This window comes from Schistocerca americana, chromosome 6 (assembly GCF_021461395.2).
Source record: "Schistocerca americana isolate TAMUIC-IGC-003095 chromosome 6, iqSchAmer2.1, whole genome shotgun sequence".
Lineage (NCBI taxonomy): Eukaryota > Metazoa > Arthropoda > Insecta > Orthoptera > Acrididae > Schistocerca > Schistocerca americana.
In genome coordinates this window covers 262,452,546-262,472,469 of record NC_060124.1, presented here as the reverse complement: position 1 = coordinate 262,472,469, position 19,924 = coordinate 262,452,546, and positions in this window count along the sequence as shown.

Sequence of the window (19,924 nt, the reverse complement as noted above, 5' to 3'; positions counted from 1 at the left end):
TCTATTCTATCACTTGAGCCTCGTCCCGCAGTCACGCAGGGTCAGCCCTCGTAAATGGGATTTGGCATGTTAATGTTTAAGGGGTGGTCGGATGCCCCTCTTCCCGCCACTCCATACCCTCCGGGACGGAATTAGTGTACCCCAGCTGTATGCGTCGAGTGTAATCCATGGAATAGTGCGAACGTGTTCAGATGTCTGTGAGCCATGTAACTGAGGAGGAACATGGGGACCAGCCCGGTATTCACCTAGCGGGATGTGGAAAACCGCCTAAAAACCACAGCCAGCCTGGCTGGCATATCGGCCCTCGTCGTTAATCCGCCGGGTGTATTCGATCCGTGGCCGGCGCGCCTACCCGAGGCCAGGAAGCAGCGCGTTAGCACTCTCTGCTACCCTGGCGGGTCACTGTGCAAGAGTTATTTCTTACTTACTTATTGTTTAAAGGAGACTTCATTATGATTAATTTATTTATTTATTTTTGTTGTTGGCGCTGATTCTTTTGGGTAGCAAGAATTGAAAGTTTAGTCATGTCAATCTGTGTTAAAATTATTTTAATTTAATAACTTCTTATGTTTAGAGATATTTTGAGATTACTGTATTTCATTTTATAGCACCAAGTGCATTGTAAATAAATTTGGTCATTCTAAGGACAAATGATGCAAGAATTTTGGACCAACCCTTTCATTTGATTCTTTACCTATCGCAACTTGTATCTTGAGGTTACAATGGTAGCCACAGAGTGTAATTACGTTCTTAACTGGTAGAAAGGGGGAAGGGAGAGTTGTCTACCCCTTTAGCATCATTTTTCCTTTGAAACGTCAAGTTCCTGTACTAAACTCTTTCAACTGTTTCAGAGAACAGTACGTGGGCATGGAACACGGAGGATGCTTGGGCACATCTTTAGAGCGAGCATCTTGAATTTGAGTTACTGGTGCGACGCACTCCTGTTAGACGTTGCGTCACGGAGGTAGCAGTCAGGTTACGCGCAGCACTGGATAACTCTCTTCAAATCTCTCTCAATCAGGGATATAGGTGCCACTATGCCGCTATTTCCAGTGCTACCGTAGCTGTAGACGAAATGTCTCATAAAATTTAGTTTTTGGAAGTAATCAGCCCATTCGAAGGCATATGTGTAGGGTTCAGGCCCGTATATTTCACTGGAGTGATAGCCTTGCTGATTTGAACCATCTTGACCTTCGTGACCAGCAAGAGGAGACTGTTAAGCAATTGCTTGTTCGAGTGAAATATGTACAGGTTACTACGGTTTCATTGGCTATGAATAGTGAAGTGGGTAATGTGGAAAAGGGCTTTTGAGCCGGTAATCAGTCATAAGGTTTAGCACATACTGATACTCAAGGCTTTGGTAGGTCGGTTTCTGATACATTTGCTAAATTGCGTAACCGTATTATGTCTTTGTTTAGTGGTATTTCCGACTTAGCTATTGATCGACTGACTTAGCTATTGATCGACTGACTTAGCTAATGGTCGACTGACTTAGCTACTGATTGATACAATCAAGTTTGGGAGGTATTGTGGCTGACTGTCCGATATGAACGTCTTGCCAAAGCACTGCAAACGTCAAATTCAGTTGTACTTTCTTTGCAGTACCTTTCGTCGAAGATCTTGATAAATTTATTGTTTGTTCGAAATACTTGAAGACCACGGAACGTTGAAGTAGCTGAGTGCCCATGTAATAAAGTTATCACCACGAATCCGGAATTAGCTTGAGCGTGTACGTTATTAGCAAGTGGAATCATCTACCGAAACCTTTGTTCGTATTGCTATCTCTGTCTTCGAAATGAAAGTTGCTGAACAAGATAGCGCTTCAAACATTTTGGAAGGCATGAACTCGGAAGACCGGTCACGTCCTGTTTTTGCCCTCAAACCTATTTCCTTTACTGAGTTAAATATTATTAATTTCTATGGAAGCACTTTGGTTCGCAGATGGGCAAGCGATCAGGGTAAGGGCTTTGAACCAGTGCTCCTATCGACGTAACAACTATTGTCAATCATCTACTAATTCATTAGGCGGTAAACGTCGTTTTCGGTGTGATTCCAATAGCCATTTCCAGTGAAGCGTGGGCCTAGACCTAACAGATGGCGCCGCGAGGGGGGGGGGAGGGGGATTTGTGCTCTCAATAACTCGATAAACTTGCTCTTCCATATGTTTGTGCCTGCCTCGATCGAGAACCTGTTTTGTGGCCTCTTTGATTCTGGAAATTCGATTTCATTGTTAGTTTGCAGTAGGTGTCTCCGATACGCCCCTCCTCCCAGTGATGTCGTGTCACAAGTGGGCAGGAGTTGCCTCTGGTGGGTGAGTGCGGGGTAGTTTACCCATTTTTAATTTTTCTTGGCTTGTTAAATACATCGTAGTTAGAAATCTGTTGGTGACTTTGCTGCTTTGGTGTGATTTCATTTAACGAACACTGTTGGTTCTTGACTTTGCCAGTTAACACCTGTTTCTTTCAGTTTCGTCCATCTGAGAAAATAGATCTCTGTGTTGTCGTCTCATTAACAAAATCAGTTGTTTGAAAACAGGGCTGTCGGAATTCTATCTAAGTCATCTTAATGGCGGTCAGGCTAGACAGTTAACGAGTGTTTTAGAACTGTTTCCCGATGCACTTACTAATAAATTGCGCGTTAACTATCACATTCAACACAGAACCCGTTTGGTCGCTGATATTCCGGTGCGTCATGCTCCTTATCGTCTTTTACCTCCTAAGACAAAAGTATCGATGCAAAATATTGACGATATCCTAGGAATGGAGTTACTAGACCATCAGCTTCTCCATGTGCATCACCCATATTTCTGGTACCTATGCGGCAATGCGAGGATTATAAACCTGTTGTTGATTGTAGATTCCTTAATGAGAAGGTTATATTGGAGTCAGTTCCCCTCCATCATCTCTATAACTGTTTCACTTGGTTTGCTCAAGCTTGCTATTTTATCGTACTTTATATGATCAAGCTTATTACCAGGTACCTTTGAGTGAGGAGTCCACGCATGTTACTCCATTTCATGCTGCTTGGAATCTGTATGAATTTAATCGGACACCATTTGGCTTGGCTAGTGGGGCGGCTATCCTTTCACGACTCATAGATCATGTGTTGGACGACCTTAACTTTGGTTTCGTATATAATTATATTCATGATGTCGTTGTATATAGTAGCTCCTTTGATGAACACCTTTCTCATGTCGAGCAGGTTCTGGTGACGCTTCATTCTGAGTGGTTAATGATTAAGCCACCAAAAGTTACTCTCTCCTATGACAGCAGATTTCCTCCTTAGTTCACCTGGTTTCCAAGGACACTATTAGGATTGATAAAGAACGTACTTCCGATCTGAGAAAATTTCCTCCCCCGAAGAATAATAAAGGGTTAGACATGTTAATGGGTGTGGCCAATTATTTTAGGAAGTTCGTCCATAATTGTGCTCAGTTTGCTGCCCTCCTTTGTAAAAAAAAAAAAAAAAAAAAAAAGAAAAAAAAAAAGGGGAAATTCTGTTTGGTAGAGAGAGTCAGCAACCCGCCTTTGGAACCATCGAAATTAGCCTTAGTACCCCTCCAGTATTGGCTATTACTGATTCTGGAAAGAGGTTTACCATCCAGACTGATCCTTCCAATGCCAGAGTTGCTGCTGTACTTTTACAGGAGGATTAGAGTTAGGAGCTTTTTCCTCAAGGAGTTTAGCAGGGTCTGAGCTGAAACACTCAGTTTATGAATGTGTGGCGTGGACTGACATATTTGCTCTTGAGAAATTTAAATTTCATTTCGACCACAGAGAATTTGATTTCAAGACTGCCAAACCAATTTTTGAGTTGGGCTTTGGAACGTCCTAGGAAAACCAACAGAATTGCTAGGTGGCCCGTTCGAATATTCGATTTTCATTTCCGAGTCTATCATTTACCTCTTTACCAACTTCAAGATCAGGGTCCTTAATTAGGGAGCGTCTCTTGGCTAGAGAGGTGGTTCGCATTATTTGTTAAGAAAAGGTATATTGTGTCGTGAGCTTGGTAAATAAGCTGAAACTATAATTTGCTTACCTATGGGACTTGTGCCTTCCGTCTTTTTGGGTGGCCACTTGGACCTTTGTAAGACTTTCATTAAGTTGCGCCGCCACCTCACGTGGCATTCGTCGTTTAATCATGGAGTGTGAATTGTGCAGTATCGGTAAGCCTAACACCAATTCACGAAAGGGGCTCTAACAATTCGAACGTGAAAAAAGTCCGATGGGTAAATTATTTATTGATTATGTGGGTGCCCTTTCCCGTACTGAAGTGGGAAATCGTTATATATTGGTTGTGGTGGTTGATTTTTCCCGATTTGTTTCGTTGATTCCGAGTAGAAGAGTCACGGCTTTCTTAACTATTCGCCACCGAAGTTTTTCATGTGTTGGACCTCCCAAGGCACCTGTTAGCGACAGCGCATCGGTCTTTATCTCTAGCAAATTTTTAGCAGTTTGTTTTAGTAACGCTATTAACCACAAACTACCACTACCTTTCACCCTCAGCCTTCCTTCTCTGAGAAGGGTAATAGGAATTTAAAGATCGCTTTGCCGTTTATCATGCCAAGATACAAAACAAATTGGTTATTTTTCTTCCCTGGCTTTATTTTGTCTTTAGTTCTTTGGAGCATGTGCCTGTAAGGCCCTCTGACTAATTTGTGGACCATAAATAACCTTTTGACCGACGTATTATTCCTGACGTTATCAGGGAGAGCAGGGTTTGTTCAAATGGTTCAAATGGCTCTGAACACTTTGGGACTTAACTTCTGAGGTCATCAGTCCCCTAGAACGTAGAACTACTTAAACCTAACTAACCTAAGTACGTCACACACATCCATGCCCGAGGCAGGATTCGAACCTGCTACCGTAGCGGTCGCGTGGTACCAGACTGTAGTGCATAGAACCGCTCGGCCACCCCGGTCGGCAGAGCTCGGTTTGTCAGCCTTTTGTAGTGCGCTGATTTCTATCCACTTGACATCTTGTGCGTGAACTTCTGCGTAAAATGAACACGTTTTACAAGAAAAGTCTGTTGAAACCGATTGTCTTAAATAAACGAATTATGTTGTCTGTTTAATACTTTTTAACATGTAATTTGTATCTCTGCAACCTGCACCTCACCTAGGTGGTGTTTGTTAGCACGCCTCTTAGCTCTGTGAAGCACGAATACGACATATCGGCGGCCGGCGGTATCGAGGACCTGTTACTGTTGTGCCGTGACGTGCCTCCCGGCTGTGTTTGATGTGTAATCGCTACTCCTTCCCGTATACCACATCGTCATCAGTAGCACCCGTAAATTGCTGCTGACTCTGTCTGTCTCATCGCTTATGTATACAGAAAATAAGAATGGTCCTATCATATTTCCCTGGGGTACACATGACTATACAATTGTTTCTTCCATAACCACAGCATGTAATTCGCAGACCCGGTTTCAGAATTGTATTGGCGTGTGAAATACTGAGAGTTCACCGTTCGGTTTTATATAATGTAGATTTTTAAGGTGCCAAACTTGCCGAACTTTTGTTTTTCAATATTTAAATTTATAATTTTCAAAGCAATTGCATGACACAGAAACTGCTCAAACTATTTTAAAACATATGTTTTGGAACTGCAGTTTCTTGTAAGAGAAGCCATGGTGATTGTTCTGTCCCTACAATGAGGAATGATGAAACACACTTTTACGACACAACTGCTTATTATAGTAACTAAACACAGTCCACATCGGAGAGAGAAAATCTTCACAACTGGATAACTGAAAACTGTCTATCCTGCACAGTATATCGAGAAGGAGGGAGTAGAGTTTGGCACGCTCTTAGAGGGGAGAGATCTCCTAGGAACACACTGGTAACCACGTCGGAGCGGTGCCTCGTGGGCGGTTGTTGGAAGCGCAGCGGCGGTTGTGGCTCGCGGTAAAGACGGCACATCAACTCGGTGGGCGCCGGCAGAGGCAGCTGTCATGGCAGGCGTGGCCCGTTGCAGAGACTTGGGATGGTTCTTGATCCTTCGAAGTCTGGGCGCGTCTGGCCTCTTTGGTCGGATCGCGGATCTATGTATCTGCTTGCGGAAGCATACGGCTGTGGTACCACGTGAGCAAGTGACCGTCAATATACGAAATCTGGTGGCCACCAGTTGTAGCCCTGCGTGCTGCGAATCACACGCCACATAGTAGCGAAACTGGTGCTCCCAGTCCGCCGTGGCAGCTATTGGCAACTCGACTGTATACAGTGCCTAGCTCTTCTACGACGGTTGTTTAGAAAGTAAGTTACGATAGGTCGTGAAATGGAAACCACTGGGCAAATCCGGTAAAGCTTTGCACACATGTGTTGGGAAGTGTCTCTGGTATGCCCGTCGATCATGTTGCGTCGCTCTTTTCAGTTCTGACTGAACAGTGAGCACGTAGGGATGTGTAGGGAATAGCGTCTCCCGCCAAGTATAAGGGCCTGGTTAGGGATTTCGCCTTTGTCATGCATAACACAAGTGTAAAGCAGTTCCTTCTTCGTGCCAATTCTCGGCCGCACACAGCAGGGGCAATGAAGACGCTCCTGCAGCGTTTCCGATGAGAAGTGTTTGATTACCCACAACACAGTCCGTAAATGGCTCCCCCTGAGTCCCATCTCTGCTCACACGAGCCGCTGGCTATGAAGACAAACTTTTTCCACAGAAAACGAGCTGCAGACCAGTGCAGATGACTGGCCGGAAGCACAGGCGGCTGGTTTCTATGACGAGGATATTGGAAAGTTGATACAAAACTACGACAGAACTCGAAGTTGGAGCAGCGACTATTTAGAGAAGTAGGTAGAAGGTGTACTTAACTGTTGCAAATTAAATGTTTCTGGTTTTCACTATGGTTTTCATTTCACGACCAATCGGAACTTACTTTCTGGACATCCCTCGTATGTAGAAACAGACTCGTAGGTGAGGCAGGGGCAGTGCCTTGCACGCTCAACGTACACTGAATTGTGGTGGTAGAACTGTGCGGGGGCAGCCTTGCAGACATCACAGCAATCTACTGAACAGTGACTTAAATAAAGTATTGTGATTATACGAAGTCATTTCGTGTCGTTGTTGAAACCATAGGATTTATTGTTCTTTAAAAGTCATAGTGACTTCAATGATTTTGGAAAGGAGGGGTTGAGAGCATGGTGAAGTAAGGAACTGTGAAGCTCTTCCTCAAGAACCCTGTAATTGTACTGTCATATCGCTGGTTTAGTTGTGGAGTATCTTTGCGGGCAGTCTGTCTGTCGAGTCGAGCACGGGACACGGAACTGTGATGTGTTGTGTGTAGCCCTGCACGTGAGAGTCATTGTTAGTATGGAAGTTGAAATGATGCTACAAGTGCTATTACGGTAAAGTAATAAAATAAGCAAATGATTCAGAGGAAAGTGCGTCAATAAGTAATTTAAAAATGAGCAGTGCTGCTGATAACGTATTTGTGTATCCTCTCGTTGCGTGTCATACCGTACAGTATCAATCATCCGCGCCGTGTTCGGTTTCCAAGAATGAACTAATGTGAATCAGTAATACTATTGAACCAAAAGAGAGTGTTTAAGTGTCAGTGTCTTGCAGCGAGCGTGTGAACGTGTGTTCTATCATCGCGTTCCGCATCATCATCAATCAACCGCTCTGCGACGGTTACGCGCACGATCGTACAGATGAGAACTGTAAACTGTAAATTTAACTTTGTGAACAGTGCTAAAATCTATTACTGGTACCAGATATCTGTGGTATGCGTGACGAGCGTAAGAACTATCGTGCAATCATTCGGCCTCCACATCATCAACAATTATCCGAGTCCTGCCGGTTACGAGTACGCTCGTCTGAGTGATATTGTGGACAGATAATCATCAAGATTGTTAATTGGGATAAACATTTATGAATTGGAATGTAAACAGTGCAGTCTGCGATTTCCTTTAATCGTCTCAGAATATGGTTGTTCATACCAGACGTAGAACGGTGTTGTGTTCTGGCGATGAGTGGCTCCCCTGACTCGCTTGCATATTTCGATAATTTCAGGCAAGCCAGCAGCAGTGTGGAGCAGAACAGTACGACCGCCGCGGGATTACCATGTGCCATGTGGACAGAGCGCACGGTTTAGAAAACCAGAAGTGAAAACATTTTAAGGATCCCCCACCTCACCCTATTGTACTCCTGGGTGTTTAAAACCCGACAATGGATCACGGATTCCGTAGACTGTAGAGTGATTGCTACATCGTGACTCAAGGGAAAGAGTCGGCTGTTGAACTGTATCGTCTGGGGTTCAATCCCCAGTTGCTCCTTGGACCTTCTTTCTGTTGGTAAATTCTCATCTCTTGCAACGGGTTTGTGTATCTGGAAGATACCGACTTTTACGGTACTTCGATGCCCGCGTTAACCTTTTGACTACCAGTTTTTTCGCATTGAAAGACTTTAATGCGTGGCTATTTAACTGCTGTCCGAGTCAGCGGAAAAAAAGTGTTTCCCGCTATTCATCTTCCAATGCGGAGAGTTGTGGGACATACAGGGTTTTTAGCAAGTACATCAAGGGTTTCAGAATAAGACAGTGACAAAACTACTACCGGTAGACACACAGAAAACAGACGCACATCAATGTCCAGAGCGCCTCTCCAACGTTTTACATTACAGGTACACAGTGTGGGCACCATTTGTGACGCGGCGAACGTCAATACGTAAGTGGAATGCATTCACTCGAACTGTTCGAGGAGGCGTGACAGCGGCCCGCTTTGCAGTTCATCACGATGCGAATGTGCAGGCGCTAACTAATTCAGTGAGACAATACGAAGTGGTGTAGAAGGTAACACTAAAACTCAAAGACAGCGCAACGTTCCCGTGGAAGCTGTAATAAAAGGAATTCTGAATATCTCAGGAACGCCTCAATTTATTCCTGACATATAGCAGTAGCATAGAGCACCTTTCGTTTTGCTCTCTGATAATCCATTGTTGCACAGTATTTCAATTATCTCTCATAGTAACGTTCTTACTTGTATGATCTCCTTCACCATTTCCTGCGAGTGTGGAAGTTACTGCTCTGATGCATGTCACATTTTCATGTTTTCTTTATGAGGAAGCTGGCTTTCCGTGCATAATGCATTTGATATGTTTTGTAGAGGGTTTGAATCCCTGATTCCAAAACATTATTGACTCCTCCATACTGCTTTGTATTCCTGGGCCTTTATACATTATTTTACGTATTTCACCGTTTTCTTGATTTGTTTTAGTATCTGAAACTAGTTCCATTAACTGATTCTTTGAGTGCTTGTATTTGTGCAGTACTCTTTCCTTCCTCTTTTCTCTTTTTTAACATCGTAATTACATATATTCTTTGGTATATCAGTATGTGGTATGGCTCACACGATTTGTCAATACGTCCTTTGTACATAATTCTAATTTCTTCTGATTCGTTTTGTATTCCTTACGCACATTGTTTTATATGTCTATTCTATTGATGGCATTTCATACCAATGTAAAAATTTATTTACCGCTTGTTGTTTAACAATCTCGCTTTGTATACCTTTCTGAAAGTTATGTTTTATATTCAACAATTCTTATGAAAATAAATTAAAATTTATCAATAGATAAGTTTTTGGATAGGGTCCGACTCTAACAAAATACAATTTCGTTTATTAACCCAAACATGTTTCACTGCAGTTACAGCATCATCCGTGGGCTTCTATAATGTGGCTTTTAATGATAAATAATTTTCTTTACTGTTTGTATACATGTAAATATTAGTAAAACAGTGGTAAAAACAGTGGTAAACAGCGAAACAGTGTCAGTAACAGTGTCACCACAATATATAGTGTTTGACAGTGATGAAGATGAGGAAAAAGAAAATGTAAGTGAAACATAACGTAAATACACAAACATAAACACACACACACACACACACACACACACACACACAGAGAGAGAGAGAGAGAGAGAGAGAGAGAGATAATTAATTACTTTCAGGCATAGCCATAACAATTGTCAAATCGTAATTTGGCTTTAATAATTAATCTACTTTAAAGTGTAGGTGGTTCCAGATTACAAAATGTGAAAGCAAACAGTCACTGTAGAAACATAATACATCAGGAAAACCACACCATTTGGTAAAAAGGTATGAATTCATAATTGTGTTTTTTCAAATATCTGTTATTACGATTTAAAAACTGATATTTACTTGTATGCAAACAGTAAAGAAAATTCTTTATCTTTAACAGCCATATAATAAAAGCCCACTGGAAATGCTGTAACTACAGTGAAACATGTTTGGGTTAATAAACAAAACTGTTTATTGCTAAAGGCGGAACCTATCCAAAAACATATTGAAACGTCCCCTTAGAAAACTTAATGAATTACTGTGCTGGTAAGCCCCTACGTTATTTGATTTTCAAACAGCTGAGCAGAACTGAACGTACTCAGACATTTCGCTCTTTACCTATTCTGATCACCACTAAACTGACACACAATATTTTTTAGCGCAACACAATCTGACTTTCAATAATCCCTACAAAGGAATAGCCCCGACTAACATTAACCTATACCTTTCACAAATCACTCAGCTCACAAAAATCTTCGTTACTCGAACTACTGCAATACAGCGAACGCCACTACTGGCAGCTAAATAAAAGATTCAAACTACTGAAGGCACCAACTACTGATAGGCATAGTTAGCAAATGAAAGATTTTGATAGAGAACAAACAATGTATTTACCTTAATAGTGTTCAAAAGTCATAATATATATAGCAGTTCGTGACATCCATTCTTACAAATATACTGTTTATGATGGACACACGTCCAGATCATCCGCTCTCAAAAATCCGCCATCTCACTTCCCCACATCCACCACTGCTGGCAGCTCACCTGCAACTGCGCAACGTTACGCCCTGCCAACATCCAGCTGCCCAACACTACAATGGCAGACAACAATGCAAACCAGCCACAGACCGCACACAGCACAGCCAGCGACCCCCATACAGAGCGCCACGTGGCGCCGCCAATAAGAAAACCTAAACAGCCTACTTACATAGCCCCCATGCTCCCCACAAAAATTTTACAAATTGTTTCCGGCAGTGGCCAATAAAGATTTGAAAAAAAAATTCATAATTACAATAACAAAGAAATCAAATGGACATTCTTATTTATACAATGTTGGTCAAAAGCTAAAATTTTCTCACAGTCCATAAAGATAGTCCTGATCATTCATCACAGTAAGATAGCAGTGCCTTTCTCAAAGTCTGAGCAGTAAGAGAAAATGCACACGGAAGTAGTGGATTTCCATGCAGTCTTGAAGAAGTAGTATTGTCCTTCCATCGGAAAGACAGTGCCGACTCTTGACATTCAGACAGGTAATGGTCCACAACAGAGCAAACCCACAACAGAGTCAGTCCAAGTTCAAGAATATTGGTAGGTAGGTCATCACAGAGCATACCCACTGTAGTCCTGGTAGAGAGTATGGTATTGGTGGGCCACCAGAGGTGCAGACCCACTGCAGTCCTTGTAGAAATAATGGTATTGGTGGGTCATCAAAGGTGCAGACCCACTGCAGTCCTTGTAGAAATAATGGTATTGGTGGGTCATCAAAGGTGCAGACCCACTGTAGCAATTGTAGAGACGGCCAGCAACCATCTGTTGCGACTGTGCAGGTGTACAATCAACATCGAAGTGTCTTGTGGACAATATAGCAAGTCCATAAACCACCACTTGTGCACTCACAAAAAAAATTTTTGAAATGTCCTTAGAACCAACAATGCTGTTATCCAGTCCCTTGCTGAATTATCAACACACATGCAAGCACTAACAGTCCCAACTTCTCTCATACATATATTGTGACCAACAAAAACGTGTGCAGTGAAATGATACTTAATTTGAAGAACTCGTGTCTATACAATTATAAACTTACAATATAAGAATACAATTACAAAGGTACAAAATACATCATTAAAGAACATAACAGTACAGACAACATTTGGAGTAACACAGGCTTTACAAAAGAATAGAAATAAACATATACATCAGTGTTACAAGAATTATGACATAAGTACATACATAAAGATCAGAATAACTTTTGAAACATCACCTTCACACATGAGCAACAAAACAGAATAAATAATGTCTAAACATTTACAAAGTAAATAACATATTATCAGAAAAATTCTACAATGTAACTCTTATCAGATAAACACATAAAGACAGGAAGAACACAAATATACAAGAGTACACAAACACACAGCGGAATAACAGAAAGGGAAAGGACAGGGTTTGTTTACTGCAGTATCTTGCAAACAAAACTTTCTTTACTTCTTGGAGATCTCCCTTCATTCTTCATTATTTAGAAAAGTGCTATCTATACCTGCTTTCTGTACTTTTTTCGTAAAACTTCTCAATGCATTTCTTCCAATTCATCGCAACTCATTCTCTTATATAGTCTACCCTTCTTAAGCTAACTTAAATCTACTGAGCTCAGTTGCTAAACTAAGGGGTGAGGCAATGCCGCAGCACAAAACAATTAATGCAAACAACAATCACAAAAAACTGCAAATTGGCAAAGCAAGCAACAGTAAATCTAAATTAACAGAGCAATTGCAATATTACAACTAATATGAGCCAATGTGCAGCAACAAGAAAAATAAATCAGTAGTAAAACTGGCTTAACAGAGTAATACAAAGTGAAATTTAGTAGCACTATGCCTGGCAAACAGCAGCATCAAATGCAATAACTAATATCTGAACATGACAAAGTTCAAGCAGAAAAAATAGTACACTAAAGACAACAATGCAGTTAAGGGAAATGTCTATTCACATCTTAATGTCTATGTAATTAAAGTGGTGCACCAGAAAAACTTATTCTACAAAAAATTACCAAGTACTTGAAAAGAAAATTGTGTGTACAATTCCTGTGAAGGGAAATGTCTTTTTGTGCTCCTTCGTTTTTTTTAAGTACATCATAAAGCTATTATTTACTGGATCTGTAGGCATAAAATATTTATATTAGTACATCTATAAAATTTTATTTTAACCATAGTGCAGCTAGAAACTAGATATTAAACAAAATGAGCAATCTCTCAACTAGAAAGACAATAGATGTAAAATGTTTCTCATCATTTCATTAGGCATTTTAGTAAATATCATAAATTAAGAGCTCTGCAGTGTAATCATATGTTTTCAAGTTTGAGCGTGTCGTATTTGCGATTCTTTCTACAAAGAAATGTCAATAGCGAGGTTAATGGTCGCTTTTTTTCTCCACCTGTGCCTCTGAAAGGCACACACTAATGGCTTTCTTCCATGCGACTGTTGCACAGCTGGGTGCCCAAAACGCATTGCATGTGGGTGGTCCCTTAACTTTCTTACCGAAATATTTACGACACCAGTTTTCACTTCAGTGACAGTCTCATATAAAAATTTCACAGGTCGAAAATTTGCGTTACAAATGTGCAGAAACACAATCCTGTAAATATAACAGTGTCCAAATAATTTTCAGTGGCATTGTGATAAATTCCCGCATATACACACAGTTCATAACTCTTAAAGTAGATTCTTGGTTTCCAACATCCTTTTCATAAATCAGAGTCCCTAACCACTACTCCTTATTCCTTACTTTATTACACATGTACATATTCATATTCATAAACACGTCTTCAATATTTCATCATAATAAATACATAACATAATCAAATTCCTCATATAGCATCAGCTTATTGATCATAAGGATACTTCAAAAGCATAATACACATCGTCGTCATAATAATAACACCATAACACATCAGCCAAATCTCAGAAACGTCATAGCTTTCTGCAATAATTTCAAAACCTAAAAAAAATTATCTGCTCATTTCAATAGTGTCATCTACCTCAAACGTACTTTAAAAATCATGACCCCATACCAAATGCGACATTCGAAGCTCTGATAGTATCACAATGGTTCCGAAAAAATATGAACAGTTCACAAAGTACAGACAAAATACAATTCCATAAGTGTGAAGATATCCAATTGTGTAATTGCGTAAACATCTGTCACTGATGTAGTAAATAAAGTGTTTGTTTCTCTGTTAAATAACCAGGTAGCTGAAGATGAACAGATAGAGAAAGTGTATGAGGATATTGAAAGGGTAATGCAGTATGTAAAGGGGGACGAAAATCTAATAGTCATGGGCGACTGGAATCCAGTTGTAGGGGAAGGAGTAGAAGAAAAGGTTACAGGAGAATATGGGCTTGGGACAAGGAATGAAAGAGGAGAGGGACTAATTGAGTTCTGTAGCAAGTTTCAGCTAGTAATAGCAAATACCCTGTTCAAGAATCACAAGAGGAGGAGGTATACTTGGAAAAGGCCGGGAGATACGGGAAGATTTCAATTAGATTACATCATGGTCAGACAGAGATTCCAAAATCAGATACTGGATTGTAAGGCGTACCCAGGAGCAGATATAGACTCAGATCACAATATAGTAGTGATGAAGAGTAGGCTAAAGTTCAAGACATTAGAGCGAAGAAGCAATACGCAAAGAAGTGGGATACGGAAGTGCTAAGGAATGACGAGATACTTTTGAAGTACTCTAACGCTATAGATACAGCAATAAGGAATAGCGCAGTAGGCAGTACAGTTGAAGAGGAATGGACATCTCTAAAAAGGGCCATCACAGAAGTTGGGAAGGAAAACATAGGTACAAAGAAGGTAGCTGCAAAGAAACCATGGGTAACAGAAGAAATACTTCAGTTGATTGATGAAAGGAGGAAATACAAACATGTTCCGGGAAAATCCGGAATACAGAAATACAAGTCGCTGAGGAATGAAATAAATAGGAAGTGCAGGGGAGCTAAGACGAAATGGCTGCAGGAAAAATGTGAAGACATCGAAAAAGATATGATTGTCGGAAGGTCAGACTCAGCATACAGGGAAGTCAAAACAACCTTTGGTGACATTAAAAGCAACGGTGGTAACATTAAGAGTGCAACGGGAATTCCACTGTTAAATGCAGAGGAGAGAGCAGATAGGTGGAAAGAATACATTGGAAGCCTCTATGAGGGTGAAGATTTGGCGGATGTGATAGAAGAAGAAACAGTAGCCGATTTAGAAGAGACAGGTGATACAGTATTAGAATCGGAATTTAAAAGAGCTTTGGAGGACTTACGGTCAAATAAGGCAGAAGGGATTGATAATATTCCATCAGAATTTCTAAAATCATTGGGGGAAGTGGCAACAAAACGACTTTTCACGTTGGTGTGTAGAATATATGAGTCTGGCGACATACCATCTGACTTTCGGAAAAGCATCATCCACACAATTCCGAAGACGGCAAGAGCTGACAAGTGCGAGAATTATCGCACAATCAGCTTTGCAGCTCATGCATCGAAGCTGCTTACAAGAATAATATACAGAAGAATGGAAAAGAAAATTGAGAATGCGCTAGGTGACGATCAGTTTGGCTTTAGGAAAAGTTAAGGGAGGAGAGAGGCAATTCTGAGATTACGGCTAATTATGGAAGCAAGGCTGAAGAAAAATAAAGACACTTTCATAGGATTTGTCGACCTGGAAAAAGCGTTCCACAATATAAAATGGTGCAAGCTGTTCGAGATTCATTATAAGTAGGGGTAAGCTATAGGGAGAGACGGGTCATGTACAATATGTACAACAACCAAGAGGGAATAATAAGAGTGGATAATCAAGAACGAAGTGCTCATATTCAGAAGGGTGTAAGACAAGGCTGTAGCCTTACGCCCCTACTCTTCAATCTGTACGTCGAGAAAGCAATGATGGAAATAAAAGAAAGGTTCAGGAGGGGAATTAAAATACATGGTGAAAGGATATCAATGATACGATTCGCTGATGACATTGCTATCCTGAGTGAAAGTGAAGAAGAATTAAATGATCTGCTGAACGGAATGAACAGTCTAATGAGTACACAGTATGGTTTGAAAGTAAATCGGAGAAAGACGAAGGTAATGAGAAGTAGTAGAAATGAGATCAGCGAGAAACTTAACATCGGGATTGATGGTCACGAAGTCATTGAAGTTAAGGAATTCTGCTACCTAGGCAGTAAAATAACCAATTACGAACGGAGCAAGGAGGACATCAAAAGCAGACTCGCTATGGCAAAAAAGGCATTTCTGGCCAAGAGAAGTCTAGTAATATCAAATACCGGCCTTAATTTGAGGAAGAAATTTCTGAGTATGTACGTCTGGGGTACAGCATTGTATATTAGTGAAACATTGACTGTGGGAAAACCGGAACAGAAGAGACTCGAAGCATTTGAGATGTGGTGCTATAGACGAATGTTGAAAATTAGGTGTACTGATAAGGTAAGGAATGAGGACGTTCTACGCAGAATCGGAGAGGAAAGGAATATGTGGAAAACACTGATAAGGAGAAGGGACAGGATGATAGGACATCTGCTAAGACATGAGGGAATGACTTCCATGGTACTAGAGGGAGCTGTAGAGGGCAAAAACTGTAGAGGAAGGCAGAGATTGGAATACGTCAGGTCAATAATTGAGGACGTAGGTTGCAAGTGCTACTCTGAGATGAAGAGGTTAGCACAGGAAAGGAATTCGTGGCGGGCAGCATCAAACCAATCAGTAGAGTGATGACAAAAAAAAATAATTCTGTGTAATTCTGTGTTGGAGAAATATCGTAGCAAACACCATATTAGATAGGGCTCCTTGTGCTTGCCGAACACATGGTACACAAAGCAGGCGTGTTCCCCCCTGAGGATTAATGTAAGTATACCCTCAGGTGGTACGGATTACAGCAATGGAATGAAATGTATCACGGAAAACTTTCTGTGTAATTCAAAAATATTGAAAAATAAATGTTTTAAGTACAAAATTAATCACTCAAACACGTGTACTGCGGCGCTAAACTGTGCGTCTTGTTGTAACATAATGTCTGTCATTACTTGAGGGTAAAAAATGTGCCTAGTGTCGTAATTATCGTCGTCCGTAAGCAAAGTTCTGTACAAGTCAATGTACTTACCTCGTAATAAACGAAGTGAATTGTTATGCGTGTAGATATCGTAGTTGTTACGCTTATTGCCGTGATGAAGTAAGTACTGTACTGTAACGTATTGTTGTGCTACAGAAAAGGCTGTCTCATTGTAGCTATACCACAAAAGTTACTACTAAAACATGTTTTACTTTCCAGAATAATACAGAAGAACTGGAGATATATAACAGATACACCGCAAAAGCAACAATGTAAATTGTGTCACATATTAATAGCGTCGTGATATAAATCGTGTAGCTGTCCCATAAACTAACCACTGTGTCATCTGGTATCTCACAGAAAGTACTTTAAATCCAGAATGTATTTTCAAGTAAACCAAAATGTTGCGTTAAAATCTCATTAGCAGTACCGTTATATGTTCTAAGTATGTAAGCCTGATAGTCGTTACGTAATCGTGCAACTAACAAACAAGAATGTACAAATAACAACACTGTGTCATCTGTTCACTATAACAATGCATTCGTAATTCCTGTTTAAATAAGTTCTCTTGGTTCTTGACTGGATATTTAAGTTCAAACATTGTTGCATGTTAACAGATTCTAAGTCTGACAAAGCATACTAGTAATGTAAAGTGAAAAATTTTATAGCAAAGACTAGGTTAAAAAGCAGATTATCTCTCAATAAACGGTCTTACATGTGAAATGGGGTGCAACCCTTTACTCTTCATAGTACTCAGAGTATCAACTTGAACGCAATTATCATGCGGTATACGTCGGTAAAGAATAATGGAATTTTTCTCATGGTTGGTGTCTATGTTGTTTTTCGCTGAGCCAGCTAGCGCACGTGGCTGCCTGCGGTACGAGTCATTGTCTGTCTCTTTGTTGGCGCGCGTCGTTATTGGTATTAGGAGACCGAACATCTACATATTCACCTTGTCGAGAGGTTCCTGCCCTGTTTGAATCCCGCCAGTTCTGATGCAATTCAGGTTTGTCGTTACGATTATATCGTCTGTCGTCATGTCGGTAGATTCCATAGTTTCTTTCTTGTCCGTCACGTGGCGGAGAATTTCTCCCGGAATCGTAACTGCACGGTGGACCCTTGCGTCTAAAGTTATTCTTTCTCCCTTGGTAATAATTGTTTTTGTTCCCATATTGTCTGTTTCTCTGATTGTCTCTCTGATAGTCACTACCATGGAGAGGTGATCTTTCCCTGTAATTATTACTACTCTGCCAATGGTTGTCATACGGGTGGTGTCTGTTTTGGTCACGATTTGCGTTCTGAGAATAGCCTTGTCGTGTCCAGTTATTATTTCTTTCATCGCAGAATTGCGACGGATGTGATCTGTAATTGTTGTGTTCCTGTTTTCGCATTCTGCGATTGTCAGTGTCAATTTCTAATTCTTGTAAGAGTCCCTGAAAAGTTTCAGTGTCGTCTTTGCAACGTCCTGCCAAAATAATATGTCGTAAATGTTCAGGTACTTTGATCAAGCAAATGAGGATGAGTTCTGAGAGGCTGTATGGATTTGACAGGTACTGATTCTTGTGCAACATGTCTTCAAAATATTTAACAAGACTGGAAAATTCAGATTGTTCGAAATGTTTCATCATTATGGTGCTATGTTTTACTCGGTCTTGTGTAGCTTGAGACCAACACGCTGAGAGGAAGGCATGATAAAATTCTCCTTCACTGTGGCAATCGTGAATGACCGATCGCATTCTTACAGCTGATTCTTTCTCTAAATAGCCACACATAAATTATAATCTGTGCTCTAATGACCAGTTGGGAGGAAAACAATGAGAGAAATGATGAAGCCACGCTTGTGGATGAATGTCTTTGCCGGAATTCTTAAATGTTTTGAATTTACGTGTAGTAATAAACAGCTTATAGTCAAAATCATCATGTCGGCGAGTCGCATATTGGTCATTGTTAGGTCGCTTCGGCGGTTCCATCTCAAAATTCGGTGTACCTTGCCAATTTCTTTCATAATTTCCGAAGTACCCAGTGTTATTATTTAGTGCCTGTTCCGTATTTCTATGTCCCTCATACTGTATTGGAGCGTGAGTGTCCTCTAAAATATGTAATTCCTATATTACTTGTGTCAACTGATCTTGTACTTCCCGGATTTCTCTTTGGTGCTGCGTATTAATTTGATTCTTAATTTGTTTGAATTTCCTAATATGTTCGCACTCTTCTGTGTCATTAAAGACTACAGGTTTGGTGACATTCAGATTATCATCTACCTTCGTAGATAAATTATTTAGCTGATCTGTAAGATAAACTACTTTCTCTGATAATGAACTAATTTCCTCCATGTGTCTTTCTGAACCAATTTTCAGAGTATCTACTGTGTCCTTTAAGTTTTCCTGAGTTTTAGCAAGTTGCGTAACCGAATCGGTAGATGCAACTGAGTCAATTTTAGCTTGCAAGGTGTCGTCATTTTCATGAACTATAGTTTGCAGTTCCTTTATGGCTGCTTCGTGATTCTGTAATGCATTTTCATGATGCGAAAAAATAGGTTGGAAATGCACATAAATTTGTGTTTTTACGTCATTACAGACTTTTTGACATTTCGATTCAATGTTATGTAACTCAGTAGTTAAATCTTCACGTGTTTGTTCAAGCGTGTTGTCTAACTTCCAAAGATTTTCTTCCATTGTGTCTAACTTTAGAACCTTTTGCTGTGTTTGTCTCTGATTTTGTTCCATTTGTTGCATTAATTGCAATAATAATGTATTAGTGTCTGGAATCTTTTTCTCTATGCTTTTTGGCAGTACATTTTCACCGGCAACATTCACATTTTGACAAGCAGAAAATGTGCCTAAACTCATTTGAGAAAACGGTGAGGATCCAAAACTTGAGTCTACAGTATTTGCAATATTGTGTTCTGTCATTTCGGATTCCTGAGGCGAGCTGTTGCCGACCGGTCGATCGATAATGCTTCCCTGCTCACTACTTGTTTCACTGTCTACACCATTATTTGCCGCCCGCTCCAATTCCCTACGCACAGTT